Consider the following 21019-nt stretch of genomic DNA (forward strand, 5'->3'; position numbering starts at 1 on the left):
AGTTACTACCAAAGTTGACACATTCAACCTTCATTTAGGTGACATCTTATATGAACATCAGTGCATGATAACCTATGAGATTTTTAGCTCCGCTAAGTATGAAGTGCTCAAGGTGAGCTTTTAGGACATTTGAATGCTGTCCTCCATCTATCTGCAATTTCTTTTAAAGGACATCTCTTCCTGAATGACCAAACCAATTTCATAAACTTCACAGGAGTGTTTCATTTCAGATCATCACAAATCTTCTAGGTCATCCAAGAATTCTAGTTACATGGCAATTAAAAGGAAAAACTTTATAGATCTTCTACTCCAATTTCAAAATAATTTTACAGAAATATTCTGTGGGCTTGGGTGACACATGAGATTTCTTCAGATCATTCTGTTTCATTAAAAAAAAAGACAACTAAAAACAGGTGTGCCAGGGAGCATGGCTAGTTTTCCCTTTTGGCGATATGAACAGCGGGCCCGATTTCAAAATAATTCACAGTGGTGTTTCTTAAGTGACCCTCTACCAAACACCTTCAAATCATTTTTAAAAAATATGGCCACCGGAGGCTTAGAGCTACTTTTCCCTGTTTGGATTTATGGTAAACTTTAAAGAAAATTCTCCTCTCAACTGCTAGCCCAATTTCAAAATGAATTGGCATTAATTAGTGTTTCTTAATTGATCCTCTAGCATATGCCTGCAAATTGTTCTTTTTAGTTAAAAATATGGCCCCCAGGGAGCAAGTCTAGTTTTCTCTGGAAGTCTCCTTTGTGAAATTTAATCTTTAAAAATCTTCTCTTCTAAAGCTGCTGGCATGGATACATCTTGAACCTTCCCACCACAAATTATCAGTATATACTTGGTGGAAACTTCTGAAAATTTCCCTGTAAAAAATCACTGGCCCTACTTCAATATAATTTTACAAAGATTTCTTCCTATGACTCGCTACTAAAACTGGCCCTCTTCTTAAGTTTCCTATTGGTGTTTTGATGCCCTTCAGCAGGGTTAGTGGGAAGTGGGGGATGAAAGTGAAATTACTGTCAAACTTTAAAGATTTGTCATCCATATGTCAGGGTTTTTTGTACCCCCCGACAACAAAGTTGTAAGGGGGGGTATCTGGTTTCAGGTTGTCTCTCTGTCTGTCCGTCTGTCTGTCTGTCCGTCTGGCCGTCTGTCCGTAGACGCAATCTTGTGCCATCTCTCCTTATCCCCTTGACAGAATTTAATGAAACTTCACACAAGTGATCAGTAACAACAGTAGTTGTGCATGGGGCGTGTTAGGTTCTTTTAGAAAAAGAAATTGCAGAGTTATGGGACTTTGTTTTTTTGTTACTATACTATATACATAGACACAATCTTGTGCGCACCATCTCTCCTCATCCCCTTGACACAATTTAATGAAACTTCACACAAGTGATCAGTACCAACAGTAGTTGTGCATGGGGCATGTTAGGTTCTTTTAGAAAAAAAATTTGCAGAGTTATGGGACTTTTGTTTTTTTGTTACTATACTATATACATAGACACAATCTTGTGCGCACCATCTCTCCTCATCCCCTTGACACAATTTAATGAAACTTCACACAAGTGATCAGTAACAACAGTAGTTGTGCATGGGGCATGTTAGGTTCTTTCAGAAAAAAAACTTGCAGAGTTATGGGACTTTGTTTTTTTGTTACTATACTATATACATAGACACAATCTTGTGCACACCATCTCTCCTCACATCCCCTTGACACAATTTAATGAAACTTCACACAAGTGATCAGTAACAACAGTAGTTGTGCATGGGGCATGTTAGGTTCTTTCAGCGACAAAAATTGCAGAGTTATTGGACTTTGTTTCTTGTTAACATACTATGTACATACAGTCTGCATATGCAATCTTGTGCGTGCCTAATCTACCAAACCCTTACACACAATTTAATGAAACTTCACACAAGTGATCAGTACCAACCCTAGTTGTGCATGATGCATGCTACATTCTTTTAGATAAATATTCTGCATAGTTATGGGACTTTGTTTTTTGTTATTATACTGTATACATACAGTCTATATACATACAGTCCACATAATTATGCAATCTTGTGTGCGTCAGATTGCAATGTACTGTGTCAGTGCATGCGGGGGGTACATTCATCACCTTTAGTGATAGCTCTAGTTTTTTTTGACAATCTTTACTGTCACTTCAGATGAGATGAAAATACACCTCCCCTCATCAGGGATCAAACTCACAGACCAGTGATCTGTAGATCTTCACTCTCTATTGAGGTAAGTGTGTTTTCAGATAAAGAAAAGATATGTCAGTATATTGTGTTAGCAGAGAAGGATGAGGTATATGAGTCAAGCTGCCAGTGCTCATAGCCTAGCCCAAATGTCTATATTCTTGTCCCTCTGGGAATGCACATCTATCATGTTATATCAGCTTTGATGACACTACAGCCACATTGCTGTAGCCAATTTATGATGGAAAAAATCTATGTGCTAGCTCAAAGGTATAGTAATTAATTGCAGGTTCGATTAGATAATTGGATGAGCAAAAAATTGTGCAAGTGTGAGACATTAGACACAAATAATGATAACATCAGAATAGCTGTCAGTAGTATATCTGTGATGGAATCCAATTCAATTTCAGTTGTAAATATTTAATGACTATGTGAATACCGAGTTGTGATAAAAGAGTTATCATTCATTGTATTTATTTCTGAAAAAACTATATCTCTCTTTTGGGGAGTACAGAGAATGAAATGGATTGTAATGTACCTGTCTTTTATTTTCATTATTATACATATTGTTGGTTGAATACTTTTTACATTGGTTTTATTTTCCCTTGTAACTGATTTCCAATTTAAATCAGGCATGCGTATCAGTAATATTAAATTTTAATAATTGATTAGCTGTGAGTTGCAAATTCTGGACAAGCATGAAACTGAGGTAAAATATATCTAGTCCTAGTGTCAGTTACTTTTTGCAATGGAGATACATGTATGGAGTAATAAATGTAAAGGCAATTGAAATATGTCTAAGATTGATCTCATTTGAAATAGGGATACATTTTAAATGAAATTTGGGTATATATACTTATTGTGTTCTGGGGTTTATTTCATAAATTAAAGTTCATAAGTTTCATCAAGACTTTGAAAATGCATTTTCTTATTTCTTTCATAGGGTATTACTTATATCAAAGGTGATGTTAATTCAAATGCATCTTATTTTTGTTCAGGTAGCTGTACAATCTGATTAAAATCTTGATCTTCTTGTACAAGAAGAAATGACAATGGCCAGTTCTACACTGCTTTTGCACCGTATCGGATTTCCGAGAACAGTATAAATTTATAGTTCAGCCAATTGTTTGTTACAGAGACCGTGCTTACAATACTGTTTTGGAAAAATTTAAGATAAAAGACAAGTGGACCTTTTTCACACAAAAAAAATGAACGTGAAAGATTGTGTGACACTTAACTTTCAATGCAGTTGTCATAAGGCCTAAAAAATAAAATTTTTGGTTTCCAGTAACATGCTCAAAAAAATTAGGGTAAGTAAGGTTGGAAATTTTTATTTTTTTGAAATAAACACCAACACTGGATACTGATACGTTAATGTCCGCTCTGCTGCTAGAACTGGATACTGACACGTTAATGTCCGCTCTGCTGCTAGTACTGGATACTGACACGTTAATGTCCGCTCTGCTGCTAGTACTGGATACTGACACGTTAATGTCCGCTCTGCTGCTAGTACTGGATACTGACACGTTAATGTCCGCTCTGCTGCTAAAACTGGATACTGACACGTTAATGTCCGCTCTGCTGCTAGTACTGGATACTGACAGGTTAATGTCCGCTCTGCTGCTAGAACTGGATACTGACACGTTAATGTCCGCTCTGCTGCTAAAACTGGATACTGACACGTTAATGTCCGCTCTGCTGCTAGAGCTGGATACTGACACGTTTATGTCCGCTTGCTGCTAGCTGATACTGACACGTTTATGTCCGCTTGCTGCTAGAGCTGATACTGACACGTTAATGTCCGCTCTGCCTGTACTGATATGACTAATGCCCTCTGCTAGCTAGAACTGGATACTGACACGTTAATGTCCGCTCTGCTGCTAGAACTGGATACTGACACGTTAATGTCCGCTCTGCTGCTAGTACTGGATACTGACACGTTAATGTCCGCTCTGCTGCTAGTACTGGATACTGACACGTTAATGTCCGCTCTGCTGCTAGTACTGTATTTTATAATCTATCTTATCTTGAAACAAAGCTTATACCATATGCTCACACTCGCAAAAAAATAATGTCCGGCAATTTTGATTTCGAGTATTTTTGGGAATTCCTTATTTTAACTGTTCATCACAGACTACAACTGACTCAAAATATTAATAAATGTCAAATTTTAGAAAACCTGTATTTGGCAAAAAGAGTTCATGCAAGCTAACATGCATGTTTCCATGGGCTACTGTGGTAATGGTTCCGAAAATAATATTATAAAAAATAGCAGATAATAGTTAAATGTCTATTTCTAAATTACACATAGGACAATATTGAGTGATTAAAGTTTTTATGTCATCCCTGTTGAAAATTTCATGAATGAAGTCATGAACTGAAAATGAGACTCTGTTCTGTTCATGAACAGATCATGAACACATTTTAGGATTTTGTTCTTTCTTCAGGGTCGTGAAAACTTGTGACATTTTAAAAGGATTCTTTATTTTTTACCATAATTACTTATTTAATATTCAGTGCACTCATGTTCCTTTTAAACCATTCCTTGCTGTGGTATGATAAATAGTTCTTTCTTATTTGCAACACAAACTTCTCAAATTACATGTGCAAAAAATTTCCCATCATGCAACAAAATAATGGAAACTGATCATGTGACATTTTGAATTTAATGTTGATGAAAGTTCATGAACAGTTCATGAACTTATTCATTATTTATTAAGGTTGAATAAACCTAAGTATTATGTATAATGAATGAATACTTCGATGTTCATGAAAGTTCATGAAATTTTAATGAATTAAGTTTGCTAAAGATGTTTTGTTCATGAACCACCTCAAATTTGTTCGTGAACTATTCATGAATAACTGTTCATGAACACACTTTATGAACAGATCATGAACAATTCATGAACTGTTCATGAACTTTTCATGAAAGTACATGAACTCATGAACATTATCTTGACTGGATATTGTGGTCAAAGTTGTATAGATAAACTTGTGACCGTGTCTGTTCGATATGTACCCATGATGCCCTCAAGTATTTCTCAAATAGATATGGTCACAAGTTTTAGATTATACTAATTGATTTTAGCTTGATTGTGATTAAAGCTTAAAGCTTATCTGAATCACTCTTTAGTCCACTTCCTGGAAAAACCAGTACAGGTGTCATTTGAGAGGTCATGGTGGTGACCATAGTTGGGTCAAACCCACGACCTCCTTGATCACTCCTTATCTATCCTATGCAGAACCATAGCCTAATGAAACATTTTTATGTTGAAAAACTTAAGTGAGGAACCTGTGCCATCGTGGCCTTCATGTTTATTTCTAATCTACTCAGGAAAATTTTGTCGTTTTTATTTTTTCCTTGTTATATGAAATACAATTACTCTGTCTGAAAAAGAGATATATGGCAAAATTAAATAAATGCCAAGAGGTTTTTGTTCATAAATGTGTATGTTTTACATTAGACCGATATATATCTGCTTATTTTGATGTCATTAGATGTCTGTATATTTAGGATATTCTGTGAAATGATATTTTGAGGGTGATTAATTTTTGCAGTAAAGTAGATTTAAAGGTTAAGTGAAGTCTCATTGAACATAAGAAATAACCATACATTTTTCCAGTTTTTTTTTTTTTCAAAATTTTATACCAGTAAATCACAGACTTTTGAAAAGAACATTATCTTCATGCCTTATCAGCGCAACTGCTGGTTTCTTCATGCCATATCAGCTCAACTGCTAGTTTCTTCATGCCATATCAGATCAAATGCTAGTTTCTTCATGCCTTATCAGCTCGACAGCTAGTTTCTTCATGCCATACCAGCTCAGCTGCTAGTTTCTTCATGCCTTATCAGCTCTACAGCTAGTTTCTTCATGCCATACCAGCTCAGCTGCTAGTTTCTTCATGCCATATCTGCTCAACTGCTAGTTTCTTCATGCCATACTAGCTCAACTGCTAGTTTCTACATGCCATACCAGCTCAACTGCTAGTTTCTTCATTCCTTATCAGCTCAACAGCTAGTTTCTTCATGCCATACCAGCTCAGCTGCTAGTTTCTTCATGCCTTATGAGCTCAACTGCTAGTTTCTTCATGCCATATCAGCTCAACAGCAAGTTTGTTCATGCCATACCAGCTCAGCTGCTAGTTTCTTCATGCCATATCAGCTCAACTGCTAGTATCTTCATGCCTTACCAGCTCAACTGCTAGTTTCTTCATGCCATACCAGCTCAGCTGCTAGTTTCTTCATGCCTTATCAGCTCAACAGCTAGTTTCTTCATGCCGTACCAGGTCAGCTGCTAGTTTCTTCATGCCATACCAGCTCAGCCGCTAGTTTCTTCATGCCGTACTAGCTCAGCCGCTAGTTTCTTCATCAGGGCTTCGGAAATTTGCCGGTTTGTCGGTTTTGGACCGATTTTTGACTTTTCAGACCGATTTGTGAAGTGAAAAAACGAAAAAAATCGGTCCCGTAAAAATGGAGAAAAGTATAAATTTCGGTCTAATATCTCAATACACGATCACCTGCCAAGCAGGAAATTGCTGGTCGCACTCTCAGATAATCAATAAACGTGTCAAACGGTCTGATTGTCACTTTGATAATCGTTCCGTAATTAGCACGTGACGCAGTCAGTGCTCGCGCGGCACATCCTTTAATGTTTGCAGACAGCCGACTGCAATGTATTAAACATTTTTGACTGGTTTCAAAATGTTTCTGACTGGATCCAAATCATTTCGACGGGGGTCCACTTCTTTTATCTAGAATCCGATGGATGGTTTATTACAAAAGGCTATGTTTGATCGCGGTAAAAAACAAAGGGTCACTGCATTTAATCAAAGAGTTGTAATTGTGCATTATAGGTCTTTGATTTAATGAGACATCACACGGAAAACCGATAAAAATAATTTTTATAATTAATTTATTTGAAAAAATTACATGATTCATTTGTTGGGGCTCCAGTTGAAACAAGTGTGGAAAATCTTCTTTGCAACCCGACTGTACAAAAAAAGAAAATGAAAACAACGAATGATAAAGAGAACCGGAGTGGCGCTGTTTATCAAATCGGTCTTTAGAGCGTGACATTTTGGTACTATGCATGCGGGAAATTCGATCTCAGCATTCACATAACGTACACATTCGGTCCGCGGCAGAGTATTCTTAAAATACTGAGGCTGTTTAGCAGAGAATATGTATCGTATAATTCACTTTGACGCATTGTATTTTATAGAATTCCGTCAAAGTATGAGGAAACATCACAAAGTATCTGGCGTGTGTACGGTACCGAAGTCACGTGCGTTGGCTTTTAGACTAGTTACGTACGCGTTGTCAATGCCTCGGCAATTTTATCCTTCCAAGTATTTTCTTGGAAAAACATCGAAATTTAAACAAAGTAACGATCACACATAACACTGAATAACTGTCTTCATTTATGGTAACTCGCGGTGACCGGTAACTCAGTTTTAATGCATGACATGCTTATTTCTTTACTCTATCACGTTTTACAAAATATGTAATATTGGGAATGCGGTGGGTGGGGTAGCGCCGATGTCAGGATTTTCGTTTCGGACCGATTGAGTTATCAAAATTTCCGGAGCCCTGTTCTTCATGCCATATCAGCTCAGCTGCTAGTTTCATGCCTTATCAGCCCAGCTGCTAGTTTCTTCATGCTATACCAGCTCAGCTGTTAGTTTAATTTCTTCATGCTATATCAGCTCAGCTGCTAGTTTCATGCCTTATCAGCCCAACTGCAAGTTTATTCATACTATATCAGCTCAACTGCTAGTTTCATGCCGGACATTGATCTGATTTGTTAGTATGTTGTCTGCAGTTTGTTTGCTAACATTATCCTATTTTCTAGGCAGTTTTAACTGACCTTGGATATAGTCTATGTGGCCATTAGATGACAGTCAAGTTTGATAGAAGACTTTTAGTTTAAGAGCTATATCAGAAAATGCTATATTGATCTTCAAAAAGGTATTGCATTGAAACATTTGTAAAAAAAAATGGTCAAGGTGTTGTTATTGTTGTCTTGATCTTATCTTAGTATCGTATTTAAGCATGGAAATTTTCTATCTAGCAACTTGCATTTCTTCTTTTTATGCAGACAAGCAGAATATTTATTTCTTTAAGGTCCCGGTCATCTTGGTTCAAAAACTGGGTTGCTACGTCAAACTTTAAAAAATAACTTGTTTACATCCTAGGAACCATAATATTTTTTCCATTCTGGTCAGAAAGTTTGTTTTGATGGTCAAAATTGAAAATGGGTAATCTCATGTTAAACACTAGATCAATGGGTCAAATAATTCGAAATCCTTGTTAGCACTAGAGGCAATATTTTCTACCTTGTCTTATTGGATCCTGATCAGAATGTTTGTCTTTGTGGACTTTTGGGTTAAGTTTAAAACTGGCTCATGTAAGGTCTAAAGCTAATTCACTCTGTCAAAAGATAAGAAAATGCTGTTAGCACTGTAGAGGCCATAATTTCATGATTAATTTGAGTCAGAATATTTGTCATTATCAAGACTAGTGTAGTCCAAGTTTGAAACTTGTCATCTGGGATCAAAAAGGAATTATAAATAAAAAACTTGTTTACACTCTTGAGGGTAAATTGTCCTCCTGATCAATATGAAATATGGTCAGAATGTTTGTCTATATGAAATTTAGATTGAAACTATATGAAAATTTGTCAAACTGTTTATCTTAATGAAATGAAAGTTTGAAATTGGGTTACTTCAGACCAAAACATAGGTCACATTTGTCACAAGGGTTGTCTTTCTGATAGCCAAATAAAGAAGAAAATCAGTTGGGCAATTTGGAGCCATGATGGTCCTCCTGTTTTTCATTTCTATCATCTTTATTTCTTTGCCAGTCCAAATGAGTTATCATTCAAGGTGAATAGGTTGAAACTGAAGAGATGGTCTGGAGTTAAGTACCTGTTATTTGTGAGAAAGTAGTATGGTTTACCATTTTAACACCATAAGCAATTAAATTTCTTCACCATTCCTGCCATGTTGAGACAACATGACTGTATACTTCCTTGAATTTGTATTATGGGCCATCAGCTGATAGGGTCATTTTGGCTTTATTGTTTTATATTGTATTTAATAAATCTTGCATATTATATTAATTAATTATACATAGAGGTTGTTGACTTATAATATGTTACAATATGTAATTAGATACAGTGATTTCATAGGGAAACTATTTAATGAGTACAATGATAATAAATCATTCCATTGCAGTGTGAAGGTCTCCAAAGTGGGGACTTATTTTAAATTTCCGGTTCATAAATAGATGAGAATTACAGTTGACAGGCCATCATCATTACTGATGCTATGATTGTAGCGCATATTTCAGTAATTGGGATATTATTGCCTATTATGACAGGAAACACTTTGTTACAAATAGTAGTGTCAGACCTAGCATCAAAAAATAAACAAGAGTCGGCCAGAAATGAAAATATGTAGATATTTTGCTATATATCAAATATTGAAAAAAATAGGTTCCAATTAGTTGCAAGGCTACTTTCTGTGGATGAAAATATGTTTTACTCATTCCAATTGGGAATGAGATACTACATTAACAGATAAGAAATTATCACTGAAACTTTACTCTGCAGAAACTTTCCTTGCTGACAAAATTTTTTTCTACTGCAATCAACTGTTATCTAACACAGTCTAACATTGCTCGATTTGATTTCCAGTTAAACAAAGAAGGAAATCAAGCTCTGTATATTCTGGGATAAACAATGATTGACGCACAGACCGATAAGAGAGCATTAATTTATGACGTTGAGTTGCTGCATGACATCCGATAAATTACTCCTCCAGTAAATGAAGGATGATATAAATCCTATGGTCACAATTCTAATATCAGCTGTTAGTGGACTATGATTTGGACAGGATATAAATCTTATTATGATTAATAGGTACCCTGTGTACAGTTCAGTTCTAACTAGTGACCCAAACTTTTTAGCTCAAAGGTGAGCTTTTGTGATCACCCTGTGTCTGTCGTCCGTCCGTCAGTTCGTCAACAATTTGACTGTTAACAGTCTAGAGGTCATATTTTTAGCCCAATTTTAATGAAACTTGGTCAGAATGTTACCCTCAATAAAATCTTGGACGAGTTTGATATTGGTCATCTGGGGTCAAAAACTAGGTCACCAGGTCAATTCAAAGGAAAAACTTGTTAACACTCTAGAGGTCACAATTTTGGCCCAATCTTAATGAAACTTGGTCAGAATGTTACCCTCAATAAAATCTTGGACGAGTTTGATATTGGGTCATTTGGGGTCAAAAACTAGGTCACCAGGTCAAATCAAAGGAAAAGCTTGTTAACACTCTAGAGGTCACATTTTTGGCCCAATCTTAATGAAACTTGGTCAGAATGTTACCCTTAATAAAATCTTGGACGAATTTGATATTGGGCCATCTGGGGTCAAAAACTAGGTCACCAGGTCAAATCAAAGGAAAAGCTTGTTAACACTCTAGATGTCACAATTTTCACCCAATCTTAATGAAACTTGGTCAGAATGTTACCCTCAATAAAATCTTAGACAAATTCATATTGGGTCATCTGGGATCAAAAACTAGGTCACCAGGTCAAATCAAAGGAAAAGCTTGTTAACACTCTAGAAGTCACATTTTTGGCCCAGTCTTAATGACACTTGGTCAGAATGTTACCCTTAGTAAAATCTTGGATGAGTTGGATATTGGGTTATCTGGGGTCAAAAACTAGGTCACCAGGTCAAATCAAAGGAAAAGCTTGTTAACACTGTAGAGGCCACATTTAAGACTATATTTTCATAAAACTTGGTCAGAATGTTAATATTGATGGTTTTAAGGTCCAGTTTGAATCTGAGTCATGTAAGATCAAAAAGTAGGTCACTAGGTCAAATCAAAGGAAAAGCTAGTTTACAGTGTAGAGGCCACAGTTATGACCATATCTTAATGAAACTTGGTCAAAATGTTAATCTTGATGATCTATAGGTCAAATTTAAATCTGGGTCAGGTGGGATCAGAAACTAGGTCACAAGGTCAAATCAAAGGAAAAGCCTGTTAACACTCTAGAAGACACATTTATGATTCTATCTTCATGAAACTTAGTCAGAATGTTAAACTTGGTGATCTTTAGGACAAATTGGAATCTTGGTTATGTAGGGTCAAAAACTAGGTCACAAGGTCAAATCAAAGGAAAAGCTAGTTAACACTTTAGGGGCCACATTTATGACCGTATTTTAATAAAACTTGGTCAGAATGTTAATCTTGATGATTTTTAGGTCAAGATTAAATCTGGGTCAGGTGGGGTCAAAAACTAGGTCACTAGGTCAAATCAAAGCAAAAGCTTGTTAACACTTTAGAGGCCACATTTATGACTGTATCTTCATGAAACTTAGTCAGAATGTTAAATTTGATGATCTTTAGGTCAAGTTCAAATCTGAGTCATGTCGGGTCAAAACTAAGTCGTGGGGTCAAATATAAGGAATAGCTAGTTAACACTTTAGAGGCCACATTTATGACCATATCTTAATGAAACTTGGTCAGAATGTTAATCTTGATGATCTTTAGGTCAATAGGTCAGTTGAGTGATACAGGGCCTTCATGGCCCTCTTGTTTTAATGTAACAAAGATTATGCCAGTTGAATAGATTCGTTTTCATTTCTATTCCTTTGTACAAGCAAGATATGAAAGATACAAGGGAAGGGTAGATTCCAGCAAAGAGCACAGAGTACTTCCAGCAAAGTTAGGGAGTATAAAAGAGTCATTTTACATTTACATGTTTATTGTGTAATGTTTGCCACTCCTTTGCAAAAATGTTTGGTACCGGTACTTCTACAGATATAAATGGATTACAGTGCATATCATACACTTGATCATAATGAAGTGACCAGAGACATTGCAGAGTAAAAACAAAATTTCTTACTTCTTTATGACAAAGTGTAATCATGTGGTATATATCATATTGAGTGATAGATCAAGTTTTTCTATAAAGGTGAACCTGCAATTTTCTTCTTTCTCTTTAATTAGAATAAAAAAGCATACAATATGATGTTGTGTTTGAATATAATTATGTCATTTTGCCCTGGTTTGATTACATTTTCTCTAATAAAAACTGCTGTTTTCTGGTGAGTGTTGACATTTGGTTTTAAGAGCAATTCTCCTCCCAGCCATTTTTATATGGATGAGAGTTCAGTAATTTGTTTTTGCCATATGTAGTGCAAGAAGCTTTCAGACAATCAATTAATCATCTCCATTAAAAGCAATTTACTAGCTGAGTTTCAGAAATACAGCACTGGAGACTAAAATATATATTTCTTGTTTCCATTATGGTATATTTTTTCTCTGAGAAATGTATTCATTAAATGCCGACTAATGCTACGGTAATGAAAGTTATGTTGGATAATGGAGGTAAAATTCCTTGTTTTTCCCTATATTTATGTGTTTTGTAAGCCAGTGCAATGTCTCCTGTCTTATCCTAGTCTGTCATTAATTCTCCCATCTTTTATTTAGTATGACCATTTCCATAATTCAGTATCATATTGTATCTTATTTACCCTGTTATTTTCACTCTCATGTCCTTTTATTGTTCTGTTCACTTAATATAGGCCTTTGCATTTCTTGATTTTATTTCTTTTAGTCTGATTTTGAAATTCAAGCAGTTAAATACATTGAATAAAATGTTGCCATTTTGCATAAATTCCATTTTACAATGCTAATAAAGAGATTGGAGCAGCTTTTAATAGTTGATGATGTTAAGCTTGCAAGAGTTTGTGCTTTAGGAAACTACACACAACATAAGATTTATAACAATTGCTGTAATGGATAAATTTATTACTTGCTACTATCAACAAGTCTAATCTATGTTTCATCATCCCTTTTTCACACAAATTTTTATGAAGGTTTTATCTCACTGCAGTTTAAATGACTGACCAGTGCTTCATGTTGTCCATTTAGGGTCACACAAGAGATCTAAGATATTTCAAGTAAATACTAAGACTAAGGAAGCAACCCATTTAGCCTTGATTAGTGCCTATCATACTGCCATGGGGATGTACCGCTTACAAAAAAAATCCTCACCAAAAAAATAAAGAGAAAAAAAAAGCTGATATATCCCTTCTTGTTCTAATTATTGTAATGATATACAGGATCTAGATGAGGTGGAAGTTAAGGAAGTTTATATGAATATTTCTATTGTCTGCTATTAGTTTATCAGCATTATTTGATACTATCTCTCAATAATATAATGACATCTAGACCATTAGTGCTATAATAAAAACAGTAAGCAGTTTATGGAATCTTCAGTTTGAATGGATGGTTTCTTCTAGCTTTTCAGTTTGTCTGTCTGTATGTAGAGGACATCTTTTTTTATTTCATCCATTTTCATATTAGTATCTCTGGCACTGTAATAAAAGTTCTTCCAGTAGGTACTGTAGTACTGCAGGACTATTTTTTGTGGATTTCCTTGTTGAGCCAATCCGAGAAATTAAATTCCATTTAACAAGTAAAATTCCCATTCATCAAAATGATTTCTTTTTCTAGGGTAGAACACTTAGCCTTACAAATTGAGACCGTTCAGCAAAGACATGAGAATAACAGTATTGGTATTAAGAAATGATTCCACTGCATGAAAAGTTTAAGAGTTAGGTCCATGTTTTTCGGACAAATAAAAGTTTGAACATCATCAAATCATAGAAAGAAAGAATTGTTTTACATGAAAAGGAAACAGCATGTAAAATATTTATATTATTCTACCTAACAATTGTCAATTTACTCATATATATATATATTGAATTCTGAAAAAGATACTTCATGAAGGGACTTCTGGACAGTTCAGCGCCTTTAAAAACTCACCTTTTGTAAAAAGCTGCTACATGTCTTTGTTCTGATGCATTTGCAACAATGTCTCAGTGCTTAAACTTTAGATAACTTATATATGTTAAACATTGTTTTTAACAATTGTTCACTTTTATTTCTTAACAAATGGCATTCTTTTTTTTTTTTGGCTTGAGGTATCCTCTCAATTTTTTTATGAAAATGTATAAAAAGAATGAATTATGTACAGATACCTGGATCTAAACAAAATCATAGTTTTCAAATACTGTTTAAAAGGTAACTGGATCTAGTTGCAGTGATTTTTTTTCCTTCTTTATAAAGTACCCCTAAAAGGACCTTTTCCCAATTGAAAAATGCAATCTTTTTTCCCAATTATCATCCAAAAATTCCCCAAATGACCAAATTAAGTTTGCATTTTGATGATTACAGAAGGAAAACTTAGTTACAATTGACATTCACCATGATTTAACCATTTAAACAGTTTGTTTGATTCTATTTACATGGAAATAAAGGAAGAAGCATTCTAAATGATGTTATAAATTAACTATAAAAATTCCCAATCGGAGTAAAAACCCCGCTATTTTTCCCAATTTATCCGGTACCAGACCTTTTCCCAAAAGGAGAAAAAAAATCACTGAGTTGACTGACTGTCTTTTTATATGTTCTAAATAATACAAACAAACACTGGTACTTAAACCTGATACTTTACTTGTCTCATAATTCATGGAATTGCCTTGTACTGAGCCAGCTCCCTGTGATACAGTCACATTTCCATCAAAGAGTAACATTCACAAGGAATTTAATTGGTCTAGAAAAAGATTGTTACAAGCTCAGTTAGTTCTCTGACATGTACATGTTTGCAAGGCATTAAAGTGTTTTTGTTTTGTTTAAATCTTTTTGCATATCTAATATCCTCTGGGTATAAATCATGAATTCTTGAAGGAACTGTTATTCGCTTTTCTTCAAATTTCCGCTGGCAAATGTTTTTATAGAGAAAAAAATCTGTAAAAAGAATAAATTTGAGTCAGGAGATTTCTTCATTTCCATATGTAAATCCTGCCTAATTTCTGAAGACTGTTTTACTCGTGATCTGTTGTGACATCTAGAGATGAACAAAACAATGGCTTTAGAGTGTTTGATCATTTAGATTGTAAAGCTGTATAATTTGGCTGTCTTGCTTAGAAAATGGGAATAATCATAAGACCTTTCTGTGTCCTGGGGTGCATTCGATTTACCCAAATCTGAATCTGGATTCGGTGAATCTGTAAAATGTTCTCTAAATTAAAAAAGGTTCTGATTCACATGATTGATTTCATCCGTGTTTGCAACCTTGGCCATTTTGAATAAGCTTGTTTCAGTTCAAATCATATCCAAGGAGCAATTCGACTGATTCAGTATCATGATTTCATTTCATTCAAATAAACTGCTGGAACAGAGACTGGATTTGGAATACTGATATGTACCTCTGTTATTTTAAGGGATATATTATAAAAGATGATTTTACATTTTTAGCTCGACTATATGAAGTATCCTACTTGACCCAGCGTCGGCGTCCTTCCATGCCACACTTTGGTTAAAGTTTTGATGCACTTTCACTTTAACTTTGTTATTACTAGATGGATTTGCTTCAAACTTAAAATAGTTGTTCCTCATCATCACCCACATAATATGACACAAGGGTATTAACTCTTGCACCAATATTTCATGAATTATTCTCCCTTTTTACTTAGAATTTCAGGTTAAAGTTTTGGTGCACTTTCACTTTATTTCAGTTATTACTTAATGGATTTCATTCAAACTTAAAATAGTTGTTCAACATCATCACCCACATCATATGACACAAGGCCCATAACTCTGGCACCAATATTTTCATGAATTATGTCCCCTTTTTACTTAGAATTGTATGTTAATTTTTATGCATTTTTCATTATATCTCTGTTATTTCACAAACGATTTGATTCAAACTTAAAATAATTGTTCATCATCAATACCTACATCATTTGACACAAGGGGCATAACTGTGACACCAGTATTTTATGAGTTATCCCCCTTTTGTACTTAACATTTCAGGTAAAAGTTTTGATGCACTTTCACTTTATCTTGGTTATAACTTGATGGAGTTGCTTCAAACTTAAAATAGTTGTTCCTTATCATCACCCACATCATATGACACAAGGATCATAAACTCTGGCACCAATATTTCATGAGTTATTCCCCTTTTTACTTAGAATTTCAGGTTTTGGTGCTTTTTTACTTTATTTCAGTAAAATATTACTGAATGGATTTGATTCAAACTTAAAATAGTTGTTCCACCTTACTACCTACATCATAATTATGACACAAGGTTCATAACTCTGACACCAATGTTTCATAAATTATGCCTCCTTTATACTTAGAATTATGTCTCCCACCACACAGTGGTGTAGGAGACATATTGATTTACTCCAGTCTGTGTGTCTGTCTGTCTGTCACAAAGCTTGTCCGCGCTCTAAGTCAAACATTTCTCATCCGATCTTCACCAAACTTGAAGAAAATGTGTTTGACCATGAGACATCGGCCAAGTTCGATAACTAGCCAAATCCACCCAGGCACTTTTAAATTATGGCCTTTGAATTACTGATTAGGTCCACTCGTCTAAACCATCTAATTAGGTCCATTCGTCTAAACCATCTAGAGAAACTAGACATTTTTCATTGGGAGATGTGGGTGACATGCGCTTTTCTCAAAAGCATCTACCGTAAAAACTCGAATATATGACGCAGCTTTTTTACAATTTTTTTCATTTTCTCAAAGGGGTGCATCATATATACCAAGGTAGAGCTTCAAACATTTTTTATACGCCCGTTTGAAAAACGGGACGTATTATGGGAACGCCCCTGGCGGGCGGGCGGGCGGGTGGGTTGGCGGGCGGGCGGGCGGGCGGCGTCCACAGACCTTGTCCGGAGCATATCTTCTACATGCATGAAGGGATTTTGATGAAACTTGGCACAGTTGTTCACCATCATGAGACGGAGTGTCATGCGCAAGAACCAGGTCCCTAGGTCTAAGGTCAAGGTCACACTTAGAGGTCAAAGGTCAAATTCAAGAATGACTTTGTCCGGAGCATATCTTCTTCATGCATAGAGGGATTTTGATGAAAGTTGGCACAATTGTTCATCATCATGAGAAGGAGTGTCATGCGCAAGAACCAGGTCCCTAGGTCTAAGATCAAGGTCACACTTAGAGGTCAAAGGATACAAGAATGAAAATTTTGTCCGGAGTATTTCTTCTTCATGCATAGAGGGATTTTGATATAACTTGGCACAAATGTTCACCACCATGAGGCGGAGTGTCATGCGCAAGAACCAGGTCTCTAGGTCTAAGGTCAAGGTCACACTTAGAGGTCAAAGGATACAAGAATGAAAACCTTGTCCGGAGCATGTCTTCTTCATGCATAGAGGGATTTTGATATAACTTGGCACAAATGTTCACCACCACGAGACGTAGTGTCATGCGCAAGAACCAGGTCCCTAGGTCTAAGGTCAAGGTCACACTTAGAGGCCAAAGGTCAGATACAAGAATGACTTTGTCCGAAGCATTTCTTCTTCATGCATGGAGGGATTTTGATGTAACTTGACACAATTATACACCATCATAAGAGGAAGTGTCATGCGCAGTTCTCTTCTTTCGAATTACTTCCCTTTGTTGTTACTATAAATAGCTTATATTGTAACTTTTTCATTACTAGTCATAGGGAAAAATCGAGACCACTTTTCTGTAGTACAATATGCATGCTACATCCAATTTTGAGGTTTATTTTGACCAGTCTCTACCTGGTAAAGATTTTTGTTTTTTGAGATTAACTTCCCTTAGTTGTTACTATAAATAACTTATATTGTAACTTTTTTATAATTGACCGTAGGGAAAAACCAAGACCACTTATCTGTGGTACAACATTGATGTTACTTTCCAATTTTAGGTGTATTTTAAGGTATCTCTACCTGGTAAGGAGTTTTTTTTTGTGGACTTAGAAAAACAAAACACTTAGTTATTACTAAACAACCACAAAGTTAAAACTCCATTTGCAAATACAGGTGCTAGAGTAAAGAAATTTGCTGTGACGGGCGTATATTGTAACATTCTTGCACTCTTGTTCCCAGCTTGAAAACCCGAAAATATTGGCGAAAATCGGACAATTTTGTAAACTGTCATGTGTTTACATTTTGGGCCGTGCTTTTTTAACCTCCTCTTGAAGAGCGTTTTATTGGGTGGGTCTAAAAACACGTACGGAACGGAACCTCTGATGATATATGGTAAAGTTGATTTTATTTGTGAGTTTAAATTTTTTGTATTTGTAATTGATAAGTATCGTACATATCCAGAGAACTGGATAATGTGTCAGTTTAATAATTAGGCAAAATACAAAATTTCGCGGTTCCTGGTTGTAGGTGTTTGATCATTAAAATCATTATCTTTCAAGGATGCTCAAATAAATTGCAATTAAAACAGATTGTTTGTTATTTCTTTATTTCCAGCAAATTATTACTGATCAATACATCGGCTCGTACATTGTTAAACAAACACGCTAATTAGCCGCGATTTTCTCGTTTGATGTGCCCATAATTATGAGATGTTTGTTCACACGTCAGTTAAAGTGTACTAAGGTGTTGACAGCTTGAGAAAGTTCTCAAATACTTTAGAAAGAATTTGTCTGTCAGATATTGTCACTGTTGTCTGTAACCGATTATGCAGCAATTGCGATTTTCACGAGAAATCGTTTTTACGCATGCCGCTAATGGCCGATTTCGACTTTCTGACTGATTTGTCTGTCAGATATTGCCACTGTTGTCTGTAACCAATTATGCAGCAATTGCGATTTTCACGAGAAATTGTTTTTACGCATGCCTCTAATGGCCGATTTCGACTTTGTAAACAATGTTTTCTGACTGATTTTTTGGTGCGTAATATATTCCAATGTAAGCATTTTTCCCAAGATTTTGATACAAGATCGGGGGTGCATAATATACATGCTAGCATAATATATTCAAGTTTTTTACGGTAGTTTTATATTAATTTTGATGCATTTTCACTATATCTCAGTTATTAGGAAATGGATTCGTTTCAGACTTGAAGTAGTTGTTCCACATCATCACCTGCATCATATGATACAAGGTGCATAACTCTTACACCAATATTTTATGAATTATGCCCAATTTTTGCTTAGAATTATACTTATATAGTGTTTTGATACACTTTATCTTTACCTCTCTTATTACTTAATATTTCGGACACAGACTCAAGCTATTGTGGAATAAGACTCAAGCTATTGTGCAATATTTTAATCCACCATTGGAGTTATAAAATGCTCCAGTGGCAGCCCCAGCTTCCTAAGATGTGCCCGGTTTCACTATCCAGCATCAAAATAGTCGAGTGTGTCAGTTCTTGTTTATAGCCTATTTGAGCTGGCATCCAGCAGGTATATATAGGTATATGCTGAGATGCACTTCTCTATCAGAAATCTTGTTCCCAGGGAAAGCCAGGGACCTTTACCAGTGAAGCTGAAAAGTTCCCATATTACACTACTGTCAGTATCACTCAAAACCAGGAGCCTGTTTCTGCAAAACCCTAAAAAGTCCTTTCTTCCCACCCCATTTCCAAAGTTTTATTAGGTTTTCTTCTCCTGTCCCTTTCTTTCTTTTTTACTTACTCATGTTTTTCTTCATGTTTTTTATGCTTACAAAAATTTGGGTGGTGGTACTTAGATTGTCTGTCTATCCATCTTTATGTCCATCTGTCCAAATTGGGATCCGGACATTTGCCCCCCAGGACATTTGCCCCCCAATAAAAAAATGGACTGCTGGACATTTGCCCCCCATTTGGAATGGTAGATAGGACATTTGCCCCCAGTGCTTATTTCTGAAACTGATGTTTGCCCCCCAATATTTTTGTACCCTAGTATTCTTTTATGAACTTAGTAGAAGATAATTATCATATTGCAGATAAAAATGTGTTTGTTTCTTACATCTTTCTAAGAGATAATTGCGAAATTAACAAGTTTGAGTGTTAAAAACATTGCTCAAATTTAAAAATTATAACATTGTTATTAGCACTTTTTAACTCAATAATTAGCTATTATTTACCTTAACATCTGAATGTAATTAACATATTCATCAAATTTTTAACAATAAAATAGTTTCTTTTGTCTGAAAATTGCCTTTTAGAGTAATTTTGATAATAAAACAACATAAAACACAGTATATCTAACTGGCACAAAGGACAAAAATAGTGGTGGGCAAATGTCCATTCTAAAATAAGAAGTAGGGGGCAAATGTCCTATCTGCCATTTCAACTGGGGGGCAAATATCCGGTAATACATTTTTTCATTGGGGGCAAATGTCTTGGGGGGCAAATGTCCTACAACTGTCCAAATTATGCCATGCATGTCTCAAGGAAGGATTTTGACCAAGAGCCATCAAATATTATATCTGTTTTTCAGCATGTAATGTTGAGCACCTGGGGTTTTGTTCGGATTTTCACTCAGTAAGACCAGGGTTATGGCCCTTGACAGTCAAAATGCATAAAGGCTCTAAAAGTTTACCTAGTTATCAGACTTTAAAACAAAATAGAAAAAAGAAGGAATATGACAAAATGTTTAAAGCAATTAAAAAAAGAAACATTGATACTGGCCAAACAATTTCAAGTCATGTGACTATAATCTTTATATAATTATATAACGAATTGTGTCATCTTTAAGTTTTAGTACATGTAATTTGCATCTTCATTTTAACTGCATTCAAAACGTCATAATTATGGTTGCTTTTCAGCATCATTGGAGGTGGAGGATCAAAGGCGTTGACATCTCAATTTATCTTTCCATGTCTCCAGAAATAATGGAAAGGCACAGAAATCCCATTTTCTATGGATCCTAAAAGTAAACGCATCAAAATGGTTGATTAACAATCTTCCTGCAACAAAGCTTTAAAAGTCAGTGTCACAACAAATTGC

At 35.3% G+C, this 21019-nt stretch overlaps 1 protein-coding gene across 1 annotated transcript in view; it reads left to right on the plus strand.

Annotated features, from left to right (window-relative positions):
• LOC123525163 (interleukin-6 receptor subunit beta-like) overlaps positions 1 to 21019 on the plus strand; it is a 199339-nt gene that overhangs the window by 26804 nt on the left and 151516 nt on the right. The window contains exon 2 of the mRNA XM_053538120.1: positions 2177 to 2255. The gene's annotated coding sequence lies outside the window, so the exon portion shown is untranslated. The remainder of the gene's footprint in view (positions 1 to 2176; positions 2256 to 21019) is intronic.

The sequence above is a fragment of the Mercenaria mercenaria genome, chromosome 3 (assembly GCF_021730395.1).
Source record: "Mercenaria mercenaria strain notata chromosome 3, MADL_Memer_1, whole genome shotgun sequence".
In the NCBI taxonomy this organism is placed as follows: domain Eukaryota; kingdom Metazoa; phylum Mollusca; class Bivalvia; order Venerida; family Veneridae; genus Mercenaria; species Mercenaria mercenaria.